The 12,587-nt window shown below is 40.6% G+C and overlaps 1 pseudogene; it reads left to right on the top strand.

Moving 5' to 3' along the window:
• The first annotated feature begins 8,553 nt into the window (after positions 1 to 8,553).
• LOC114824250 (phosphoenolpyruvate carboxylase pseudogene) lies at positions 8,554 to 9,812 on the top strand (annotated as a pseudogene).
• Positions 9,813 to 12,587: the final 2,775 nt, after the last annotated feature.

Here is a 12,587-nt window from a genome sequence, read left to right as displayed (position 1 = left end):
TGACATGGTATCCTCGCCGGGGATGAAGATTTCTCGATCTTGAGCTTTTTTTTTTGCTTCCGCATTCCTGATCAATATGTTCTGGTGTGAATTTCTGCTCTTTTTTTTTTTCTCTCCATAGCTCTGTGCGTTTGTGTATCTACAAAGTTGTTCTGTGAAGTATATGCATGATTGTGCACACCAAGTGTTCAATTAATTGCTTCTTACAAGATCTGTTTGCATTGATATCAGTTTCCAAGATCTCTACAAGTTGAATTCTTTGTGATTTTGCACAATTCCTCTTTCTGAAACCCTAATTCTATGATCTTTTTCACAAATTCTCAAATTCTTGCATAGTTATCTCTGCAAATATGGTGATTGCTGCACAATTACAGATTGTAGAGTCTCCGATCACGAATCTCATTACGAATGTCTCTAATTCTGTTACTGTGAAGCTTGATGATACAAATTATCTTGTATGGAACTATCAAATTCGATTACTTCTTGAAAGTCATGGTATCTTTGACTTTGTTGTTGGCACTCATCCATGTCCTACTCGATTTAAAGATGATTCGGATGTTGAAGGTGTTGAAACTGAGGAGTTTCAGATTTGGAAAATGCATGATCGTGGTCTTATGCAGTTGATCGTGCTCTTATGCAGTTGATCATTGCTACACTATCTCCCACAGCCATGTCTTGTATCATTGGTTGTCTCACTTCTCATGATATGTGGACTAATTTGAAGGATAGGTTCTCCACAGTCACGAAAGCCAGTATTTTTCAGTTGAAAACTGAGTTGCAGAATGTAAAGAAAGGTTATGATTCATTCTCTCAATATCTTCAAAGGATCAAGGATGTAAGGGATCATCTCTCTACTACAGGAGTGATCTTTGAAGATGATGACATTGTAATTTTGGCACTTAAAGGCTTGCCTGCTGAGTATAATACTTTTCGAACAGTTATAAGGGGGAGAGACAATGTCATTTCACTCAAGGATTTTAGGTCCCAGCTATTAGCAGAAGAAGCAGTTGTTGAAAATAATTCTGTGAGTGAAACCTTTGTGTCTGCAATGATGGCAAATGAGCAAAAAGACAAAGGAAAGGCTCTGATGTTGGGAGAATGGTCTAATCAATCTCAATCACAAAACTATCCTAGTGGATCAACCAGCACTGGTACTTATAATGGTGGCTCTTCTAATCATAATGGAAGGTACAGTTCCAATTATAGAGGAAGAGGAAGAGGCATAACCAACTATAATTCTAATAACAGACTCAATTCTGGGTTTTCAAATTCCAAAGCAGGAATTCTTGGTCCAGGAAAACCACATGTTTCTACATGTACCGATCATGGTTATGATATTCCAACCTGCCAAATTTGCAACAAACGAGGTCACATTACTATTGACTGCTTCTAGAGACATTCATCCACCACTACTCCATCCTCCAAGCCACAGTGTCAAATCTGTTGGAAATTTGGACATACTGTCTTGCAATGTTATCACATAACTGATTTCTCATACCAAGGAAGGGCTACATCTTCCAATCTATCTGCTATGCATACAACTTTTCAACCATCAGCACCTCAAGAACAGTTTTGGGTGGCTGATACAGGTGTAACATCTCACATGACTTCTGATTTGGCAAACCTTAATCTTGTCACTCCATTCTCTGGCACAGATACAGTAACCACAGCTAGTGGTTCAGGTTTGCATATTTCTCATATTAGCTCCAGTACATTAAGGACACCTAAATATGCATTTGAATTGAAGAAAATTCTACATGTTCCTCGTATATCTCAACATTTATTATCCATTTATAGATTTAGTAAGGATAACAAATGTAGATTTATATGTGATGAGTTCTCTTACTGTATCCAGGACAAGGTCACAGGGAGAATCCTTCTCCAGAGACTGTGTAGAGCTGGCTTATATCCCATTCCCTTCTACATTCCACAACATCTCATCAATCAAGCACAACAACCATCTGCATTCACTTCAACACAATCATGTTTTCTTGGACAACAAGTCAAAATAACGGTGTGGCACCACAGGCTAGGACATCCTTCCAACATTGTGACATCTGCAATGTTAAAACAATCCAATATACCTATGCCTGTTTCTCATGTGTCTTCAGTTTGTAAATCATGTTTAGAGGGCAAATTTACAAAGCTTCCTTTTGTTTTCCCTGCAAATAAAACTGTAAAACCCTTGGAGGTGATACATAATGATGTTTGGGAACCTTCATCTACTGTTTCAGTTGAAGGTTACAAATACTATGTTACATTTGTAAATGAATATACCAGGTTTACCTAGATCTTTCCATTGATAAATAAAAGTGAAGTGTTCAATATTTTTGTTCACTTTGATCAGTTTTTGAATACTCAATTTTCTACCCATCTCAAAGCCTTTCAAAGTGATGGAGGAGGTGAATACTCAAGTAATCAGTTCAAACATTTCTTGCTTGACAAGGGTATAGTTCATCAAAAATCATGCCCTTACACCCTTGAGCAAAATGGTCTTGCAGAAAGAAAGTATCGACATATTTTAGAAACTACTATCACCCTTTTACAAAATGCTTCCATGCCCTCTAAGTATTGGTTTCATGCTTGTGCTGCTTATGTGTACCTTATTAATTGAATGCCCTGTCAAACCTTGCACATGTTTTCACCATATAAATGTCTTTTTGGTTGACCTTCTCAGATTTCTCATCTTAAAATCTTTGGTTGTGCATGCTATCCTCTTTTAAAACCCTATAATACCACTAAGATGCAACCCAAAACAACTCAATGTGTGTTTACAGGATCCACTCCCCTAGGCGATGTGGGATGTTACAAACCTAGTGTTAGATTACATATTGATTATAGTCCCTTGATGTGTCCTTAATTCAAAATAATTAATGTGCATTTTATTTAATGTCTCCCATTAGATATTTAAATTTATTAATATACAAATTTTAATTTATTTTTTGACCAAAAAAAGTTTTTTTTTAACCAAAGAAAAGTTTTTTTTTAATTTATTAATTTTATTTACCATTCTTCAAACTTGAAAGACTCAATTAATGTACCTAAATGTTAGCAGCGACATGTATTATATTGAATTAATGTATTTAAATGTTAGTACCGAAATGTATTTACTGAAATATATGCATTGAAATATATTATATTAAATTAATGTACCTAAATGTGTATACAGAAATGTATGCACCGAAATGTATGTACCAAAATGTATTATATTAAATTAATGTACCTAAATGTTTGTATCGAAATGTATGTACCAAAATGTGTGTATCTAAATTTATGCACCGAAATGTATTATATTGAATTTAATATATCTAAATGAAGAAGACAATGTACGTTGAAATATATTGTATAACAAATATTAGTTTATCTAAATGTTTACAACAAAACATATTACGATAAATGAAATGAAAATTATAATTATAATGAAATAAAATTAATACATTAAAATTAGGAAGAAATGAGAAATAATTAAAAAATCAAAATGTAATTAATAAATTAGGTTATTAATGTATCAAGGGACTAAAATTATATTTTGATCTTACCCATGGTTTTAGTCTAAAAGTCATATTTGTCAAGGATTAGAATGAAGTTTTCTATTAAAAGAAATTAAAAATTAAATTATACCATCACGCAATGTTTATTCTACGTTTATTATGGCTGAAACCTTAAGAGCCCTACAGAGAAAAACAAGTTTTTTTAATCGATGAATGGTGATTTTAAAGTTTTGAATCCTTCAGCTAAGGTATGAATCGATTTATACAATTTTTTTTTTTTGTTTATGTTCAATTTTTTTTAGAGTTGAGAATATGAGTTTTTAAGTTTCAATTCACAACCATCAATGCTGAAAATTGACAAAATGCGTTTTTGATAGATTGTTATATACATTGAGATTTCTTTTCTTCAAAAATATTGAACAATTTGAATGAAAGTAGCAAAGTAGCCATAGGAGACGCCATGCATATATAGACGCAACTCCAGAAAATGGGGCATATCAACTCAAGAAATTCTATTAATTTCTATACACTATAGTGATGTACTACATCAACTGTATTACATTAACGAAAGCACGCTATAGTGCTTTATGCTTATTCAAATAAAATTACGGGGACATGGATACAAACAATAAGGGTGTAGAGAGAGGAAACTTCATCAAATTATTCAATTTGAGATTTTATTTTTTTAAATGGGTGTAAAGAGAAATTTACATTTTAAATTGAGTTTATGATGATAGTTTAGGTAGTAAATTTGGGTTTAAAGAAAGATTAATTCTTTCATTAAAATAATATAGGTGTAAAGAATAAGTTGGTTGTAGAATGAAGTTATATGAGTACAAATAAAATCACTCATAATCCATTTGAGAGTCGAAATAAATCATCTGTTTGGGTAACTATGTTTGATGAGGGAAATAAACATGAAATTTGGGTAAAAGTTGGAATTTATAAATTGATATGCACCAATTTCATTGTTTAGATTCATAAACATAGAAATTTAGAATTTCCGCATAGAAAACAAACTTGGAATTTGGGATCTTAAGTTCCCAAGTTTAAATTCCATGTAAATAAGTGTCATCTCCCAATTTCCGTGATTGATAATTTAAATATAACAAACTCCATATCTAATTCTATTGTTCTTTTAGGTTAACCAAACAAGAAAATTCACAAATTCTAAAAAATAAAAAGGATGTTTGGCCAAATGTCAATAAAAACTTTACTAATTAGCCATATATCAATGGTCAATTTTATTTATGGACATAATTGTAGACATCGAAATTTCGGTAAATAAATGTTGACCGATAAATCAAAGTTTCAACGCTCATGTATTACATAAATTTTACACGTAGCGTGTGTCTAAACAAAAAATCGAAATAAATTGGAAAAGTCATCAAACAGGACACGTGTCAACACCTGGCAGAAACGACTTATTTCATCTGGAATATTATATTCAAAATTAGGCCTTGGAAATTTCTATAAATAGAAGGCTAATTCATTCATGTGAGGAAACCAATTGATATTACACCGTGAAGCTCTGAAGCATCCAGGTTCCCGAAGAATCAAGAAAGCCTTCTTCGTTCTTCGTTCATCGTTCTTCCAAGATCAAGCCCCGACGGCCCTTGGATCAACCATCCACCAATTCAAGATCAAGCCCCGACGGCCCTTGAAGAAAGCACCATCGTTCATCATCCGTTCATCCAAGATCAAGCCCCAACGGCCCTTTGGATCAACAACGTCGACAAATCCACACATCCAACCGTTCTTCAAGATCAAGCCCAAAAGCCCTTGAAGATCCGTTCATCACTGTTCTTCAAGATCAAGCCCAAAAGCCCTTGAAGATCCGTTCATCACTGTTCTTCAAGATCAAGCCCAAAAGCCCTTGGAGATCCGTTCATCACTGTTCTTCAAGGATCAAGCCCAAAAGCCCCTTTGAAGATCCGCTCAAATCCACCTTCAAGATCAAGTCCACGGCCCTTGAAGAACGTTCATCCTTAGATCAAGCCCAACGGCCCTTTGGATCAATCGTACATCCACAAATACACACCTTACGGAGATCGAATCAGAAGATCAAAATAGAGAGAGATTGTAACCCAAAATCATCAAATACAAATATTTTGTTTGTGCACGTTGTTCTTGTCTCTTTCGTTTCAGGAATTTTCCGTGTTCACAAATTGGCACGCCCAGTGGGATCATCTCTACCTCTCATCTCTTTCTCCGTTCAAGAAATTCGAGCACGCCTCCAAAATTAATGGCATCAAGGAAGGCTCGAACTGTTCCCGCAACTGGCGCAAAGAACAAGAGCATCCTCGTCGCAAGTGGTGTCACTTTAGGCATCACGACTCGAAGCAAGGCAATAGCTACTTCTGCCGCCTCTTTCACCTCTGCATCAACTCTGCCAAGGGAACAAGAGCACCCAAGGCACGAGCCTTTGATCACCTTAGCCTCGCCAAAGGCACCAAGGGGCGAAAGTCCAAGGAAATACTCTGAATCCATGCTCTCCGATGCCGATTCGAGTAGCAGTTCAGCCATGCAAGTCATGACCATTGGAGCAACTTCAATCGATGAGCAGCTGGCTCAAATGAATGAAGCAATCGCAAGGCTAACCCGAACTGTGGAAGAAAAAGACTTGCAAATCGCTGCACTCATCAGCCGACTGGAGCCACAGGACGACAATAACCCTAACCCAGAAGATGAGCCTCCGGTGGAGAATATCGATGTGAAGCCGGAGCCAGACCAAGCAACGGCACTCATGGGATCTCTTTCTATCCAGCAACTGCAGGAGATGATCGCCAGCACCGTCAAGGCACAGTACGAAGGGAGCTCAAATACCTCCGGGTTGTACTCAAAGCCTTATTCAAAGAAGATTGATGCCCTAAAGATGCCAAGGGGATATCAACCACCAAAGTTCATGCAGTTTGATGGAAAAGGAAACCCAAAGCAGCACGTTGCACATTTCGTCGAAACTTGCAACAATGCGGGGACGGAGGGAGACTACCTTGCCAAGCAGTTTGTGCGCTCGCTGAAAGGAAACGCCTTTGAGTGGTACACGGACCTAGAACCTGAGTCCATCAACAGCTGGGAACAATTGGAGCGGGAATTCCTCAACCGCTTCTATAGCACCCGCCGCACTGTGAGCATGCTAGAGCTAACGAGCACAAAGCAGTGGAAGGACGAGCCAGTCATTGACTACATCAACAGATGGCGCACTCTAAGCCTCAACTGTAAAGACAGGCTCTCGGAAACCTCTTCAATCGAGATGTGCATCCAAGGCATGCAATGGGGTTTGCAATACATCCTTCAAGGCATTAAACCACTGACTTTCGAGGAATTGGCCACTCGCGCCCATGACATGGAGTTGAGCATCGCCCATCATGGGAAGAAAGAACCGATCGCCGACTACAAGAACGACAAAGTTCTTGGGCCAAAGTTGGAGAAGACTGCGTGGAAACCCACCAAGGAAGTAATGACAGTCCACACAGCTCCCGTCAAAATCCCTACACGAGGCAAGGCGATTCAAACCGAAGCTTTTCGTGATCAAGAGATGCGTAGACGCACTTTGAATGAGCTTAAGGAGAGGACTTATCCATTCCCCGACTCTGATGTGGTTGCCATGTTAGAAGACTTGCTGGAAAAGAAGGTGATTAGTTTGCCTGAGTGCAAACGGCCAGAAGAGATGAATTGCACTGACAGTCCAAGGTACTGTAAATTCCACCGCTTCATCAGTCATCCGACGGAAAAATGTTTCATGCTGAAAGATCTCATCATGAAGCTGGCTCAGAAAGGAATCATCGAGCTAGATCTTGACGATGTGGTGAAGTCAAACTATACCACCTTCACTTCTGGCTCTTCCAACTCAAAGTTTTCACCTCAACCGCTGGGGGCATCCTCCAAGACAAGCAAAATTGAAGGATGGACTCGAGTCACTCCTAAGAAATTGCACAAGAAGCATACGTCTCCTCCACAAGTCCGCCAATCGGAAAGGGGGCAAAGCAGCTCTTGTCAACCTTCAAAGCAACGTGAACGTGTTGAAGATGATGAAATTTCGACACATAGACCGTCCATCCCCATCACGATGCGCGATTTCTTTCCTGAAGACTTCTTCAATCATTCGGTCAAGGCTCCTTGCTATGAAGATTGTTAGGAACGCCTCTCCAAAATTGCTTGACAAAATTCACCAATGCTCATTGTTCGCACGAGTCTAAACTGCATGGCACAACGCTCCTGATCCGCACGAACATAAAGGGCGACACCAAACGCTCCTTGCCTGCACGAGCTGAAACTGCAACACAGCACCAAATGCTCCTTGCCTGCATGAGCTGAAACTGCAAACGGCACAAAAAAAAAAAAAATACCAAAAAAAAATATGTATGTATTTGAACTACGTTTTGACTTGATCTCTTTCTTTGGAAGGGTAAGTAGGCAGCTTGAAAATTCAATTTCAAGTTCAGTCACATCAAAATTAAAAAAAAATGTTTTATTAAATAGAGTCAATTTTATTAAAAAAAATAAAAAAATACAATTTCTTCAAAAAGAAAAAAAGGAAATAAGGAAAATGAAACATATATATATATATATGTATGTCTCGGTCCAGCACCAACAATGGTCCAGACAAATCCCATGGCCCATCCTCATTCAGCTCAAAAACCCATGACATATGGGCCCATCAACTTCCTCGCCCACTTGGCTCCTTCTTTCCCTCATGTCTTCAGCCTGATCTACATAGTCACCGACTCCTCCGATTCCAACCCAGCGAACCCAACTCCGGGCACGCTCCGCCACGCCGTCATCCAAAACGAACCCCTCTGGATCATCTTCTCGGCCGACATGACCACTAAGCTCAAATACGAGCTCATTGTCAACAGCTTCAAGACCATCGACGGCCACGGCGTCAACGTCCACGTGCACCACTGCAAGCCCGCCAGCAACCAACATCGCCTCCAGCCCCACCCACGTTGGCTGGCGCGGCAAATCGGACGGCGATGGCATCTCCCTCTTCGGCGCTCGCAAAATCTAGATCGACCACTGCTCCCTCTCGTTCTGCGCCGACGGACTGATCGACGCCATCATGGGTCCACCGGAATCACGATTTCCAACAACTACTTCGCCCACCACGATGAGGTGATGCCAGTGGGCACTCTGACATTCCGGAGGAGGCAACACTGATCAGTGTTGAGCAGTTCTTGGAACCTCTCGAACCCTGCTACATATCACTCTGCTCTTGTGGTAACCGAGCAATTGCTGATGGGTCACTTCTTGATTTCTTAAGGCAAGGGTCCACCTTTGGACTTTCACTTGTGAAGCTCGATATTAGGCAAGAATCTGACAGGCATACTGATGTGATAGACGCCATCACCAAGCATCTGGAAATTGGTTCCTATCGTGAGTGGTCTGAAGAAAGCCGTCAGGAGTGGCTTTTATCTGAATTATGTGGCAAGCGCCCACTGTTTGGTCCTGATCTTCCAAAAACGGAAGAAATCTCTGATGTTTTGGACACATTACATGTGATATCAGAACTTCCATCTGATAACTTTGGAGCATACATCATCTCAATGGCGACTGCTCCATCTGATGTGCTCGCAGTTGAGCTCCTGCAACGTGAATGCCACGTGAAGAAACCATTATAGAGTCGTTCCACTGTTTGAGAAGCTTGCAGATCTGGAGGCTGCTCCTGCTGCTTTGTCACGGCTTTTCTCGATTGATTGGTATAGAGAGCGGATCAACGGAACGCAAGAAGTCATGATTGGGTACTCAGATTCTGGTAAAGATGCAGGGCGTTTCTCTGCAGCCTGGCAGTTATACAAGGCACAGGAGGAGCTTATCAACGTTGCTAAGAAATTTGGTGTGAAGCTAACTATGTTCCATGGTCGTGGTGGCACTGTTGGAATGGGAGGTGGTCCCACCCATCTTGCTATATTGTCTCAACCACCAGATACAATTTATGGTTCACTCCGTGTCACTGTCCAAGGTGAAGTCATTGAGCAGTCGTTTGGATAGGAGCTCTTGTGTTTTAGAACACTCCAGCGTTTCACAGCTGCTACACTAGAGCATCGAATTTCTAACGAGTTTGCTTCTCAAACATTACTTGTGAATCTGCTGTCTTTTGTTTCTCGGACAATAAACTCATATTGGGGAACTCAGCAATGGATTGATCTTGCACGCTTTACTGGACTGCAATCTCGGAAGAGTGAGTCATCCTCTCATCAAATACCAGAAATGCCCGATTCTACTAACCAAATGCCAGCACTGGAAGATAAGATAGCTTCTGTAGCTGAAGCACCTGGAAAGGTTGAGACCCTGGAGGTTGGGTGAGCTGCGACACCACGTCCGACAGCTCACAGGAGCTCAAGTTTGGCGATACGGTCTTTGACTCCACCATGAACAGCAACGGCTTGGCGAGTCCCTTCATGGAGGTGGATTTCGAGGGTCTTGTGGCAACGCTTGGTGGTCTGGTGGGAAGCGCCCAAGTTGCAAATATGATCCCTTCCTTTGCGACGGCAGGCAGTACAGCGGCTGTGCAATGGCGGCAGTGCAAGGTAGCAAGAATGCAGTGGCGGAGCAATGGTTGTGTAATGGCAGTGGCAAATGTCAAACGGCGGAGAGCTTCAATAACCGCCGTCAAACGACTAGCCGGTCATAAAGCCTCGACTGCAGCATCTCCATCGTCTTCATCCTTTCTTACAAATTCCTCATCCCGTCACCCAAATTTATATAGAAAACAAAAAATATATATATATATATATATATATAAATAAAAAAATAAAAAAAATAAAAAAAAAGAGGTGGTGGTGCATCTGGCACCACGTGAAAAAAAAGGGAATGGTGGATCAAGCACCATGTGAAAGCAGACGAAAAAATAATAAAATAATAAAATAAAATAAAAAAAAGAGAAGGTGGATTCTTGGTGGCTAGCACCATGCAAAAAACAAAGGGAAAATGGGTTTTGGGATGGTGGATCACTCCACGCGAAAAAAAAATAATATATATATATATATATATGTGTGTGTGTATATATATATGTATGTGTATATATATATATATATATATATATGTGTGTGGTGTGTATAATATATATATATATATATATATGTGTGTGTATAATATATATATATATATATATATATATATATATATATACAGCAAAAAAAAAAAAGCATTAAGAGAAATAAAGTCCGTTTTTATTTATTTTTTCTGAAAATTTTACATAAATTTGCATTATACATACTTAAAAAAAAATCAAATCAAATTTACAAGAGGGGATCTTCAAGGACGATCAGGTGCCGCCTCACCACTCGACAGAGCTCCAGAAATGAGAGGCGCCGGAGGTTGACTGTTTGAAGCCACACCACTCGGCGGAACTCCAGGAAGAAGAGGAGCCAAAGGTTGATCATTTGGACCTTCATTACGCGGTACAGCCCCAGAAGACGAAGGCAAATGCTGCTGGAACAAACCCACAAACCTCTGATGATCAAGTAAAATATGACCATCAGATTCCTGCATCTGGTTAATCTTCCTCTTCATGTTTGTCGCATAGCTATGTGCGAGCTTATGCAACTGTTTATTCTCCTGCTTGAGCCCTCTAATCTCCTGTTTGAGACTCATCACTTCAGCCGCCAATGATTCAACTTGACGGGTCCGAGCAAATAGGCTTTGGGCCATATTAGACACAGAACCTGCACATTGCACACTGAGAGCCAGAGAATCCTTAACAGCCAACTCATCAGACCGTTTGGAAAGTAGTCTGTTATCTCTGGGAGTGACAAGGTTTCGAGCCACCACCGCAGCGGTCATATCATTCTTCACCACCGAATCCCCAACGGTAAGAGGACCAGTAGGGGATATGAAGGATGGGCGCCATATGTTGTCTGGAGAAGGCGGGACTGCCTCTTCACCAAGATTCAAGTCAAAACGACGGTCGGAGGGTCCAGACATTTTCAAAGTGTTGAAGAAAGAAGAGATCGGACAAATCAAGATCTTAGAAGTGCAAGAAGGGAGTTTTCACAAGCGAAAATTCAAGTGTGCTTTGAAACGAACAGCGTGCCTCTATAAAAAAATCAGCACTCGATGGGATTTCAGAGATCGAAGAGGCGAGCTCAGAATTCGAAGAGGCCATTCAAAAATCAAAGAGGCAAGCTCAGAAATCGAAGAAGCATCTTGCTTTTCCAGAAGCGTCGGCACCCGTCACACGCAAACTCAGCTTTGCGGAAATCACGGGCAATTTGTCGAAGCGCCGATCCCAGATATCGAAGAGGCGCCAGTCTTTTTCAACCTCGTCAAACACCTGTCATATGCACACTCAACTTTGCGCAAATCACGGGCAATTTGTCAAAGATTTTCGGTGAAGGAGAAAGCACGTGAAGTTTACTGTTCAATCACGCATTGGTTGCCGACACGAGTGAAAGAATAGTACCTCTACAGGTATCAAAGAACTTCCTATAACTGTCCACCTTCACCTTCCATAGCAAGGTGGACATACAGAACCTTTCTTTATCTCCGAGAATGCCTTCCCAACGAAGCCTCTCGGGTCACTCAGTGTTCCTTATTCCTTGGGGTACCTCTACAAGCCAATGACTCCAAAGCAAAAGTATCTCATATCACCAGGGTAGAAAGCAAGAGTATCTCATATCATGCGTTCTCCCTGTCCTTTCCTTTGTCCTTGTCCTACCTACAAAGACAAGGATAAAGAAAACAATATGCCGGAACTTCCACTCAAACTCGAGTAAGGAACCGACTGCTGGGAACCCTTCCCTGATTGCCTACCTAGCATTGCTCTCGAGTACTCGTCTCCCACTGCTGCTGTACTTCCAAAGAAGCTGCCACATCTGCCTGAAGAACAGATAAATGCAAGTGAAAATGATACCTTGCAGCATGTGGAGACAACGTGCAGAAGAAACAAGCAGAGAAGAATGCGGTCTGCACAGTCAACTCAGCAGAAGGAGTCCGAACTGAGGAACTCGAGAAGCTGCCACATCTGCCTGAAGAAACAAGTAGAGAAGAATGCAGCATGCACAGTCAACTCATCAGAAGGAGTCTGAGATGAAGAACTCGAGAAGATGCCGCATCTGCCTGAGGAACATTTAAAGGAACATTTGAAGCATGTGG

Source organism: Malus domestica, chromosome 03, assembly GCF_042453785.1.
Source record: "Malus domestica chromosome 03, GDT2T_hap1".
Classification (NCBI taxonomy): domain Eukaryota; kingdom Viridiplantae; phylum Streptophyta; class Magnoliopsida; order Rosales; family Rosaceae; genus Malus; species Malus domestica.
The sequence above is the reverse complement of the archived record's forward strand: the minus strand, read 5'-3'. Positions and strand labels throughout refer to the sequence as shown.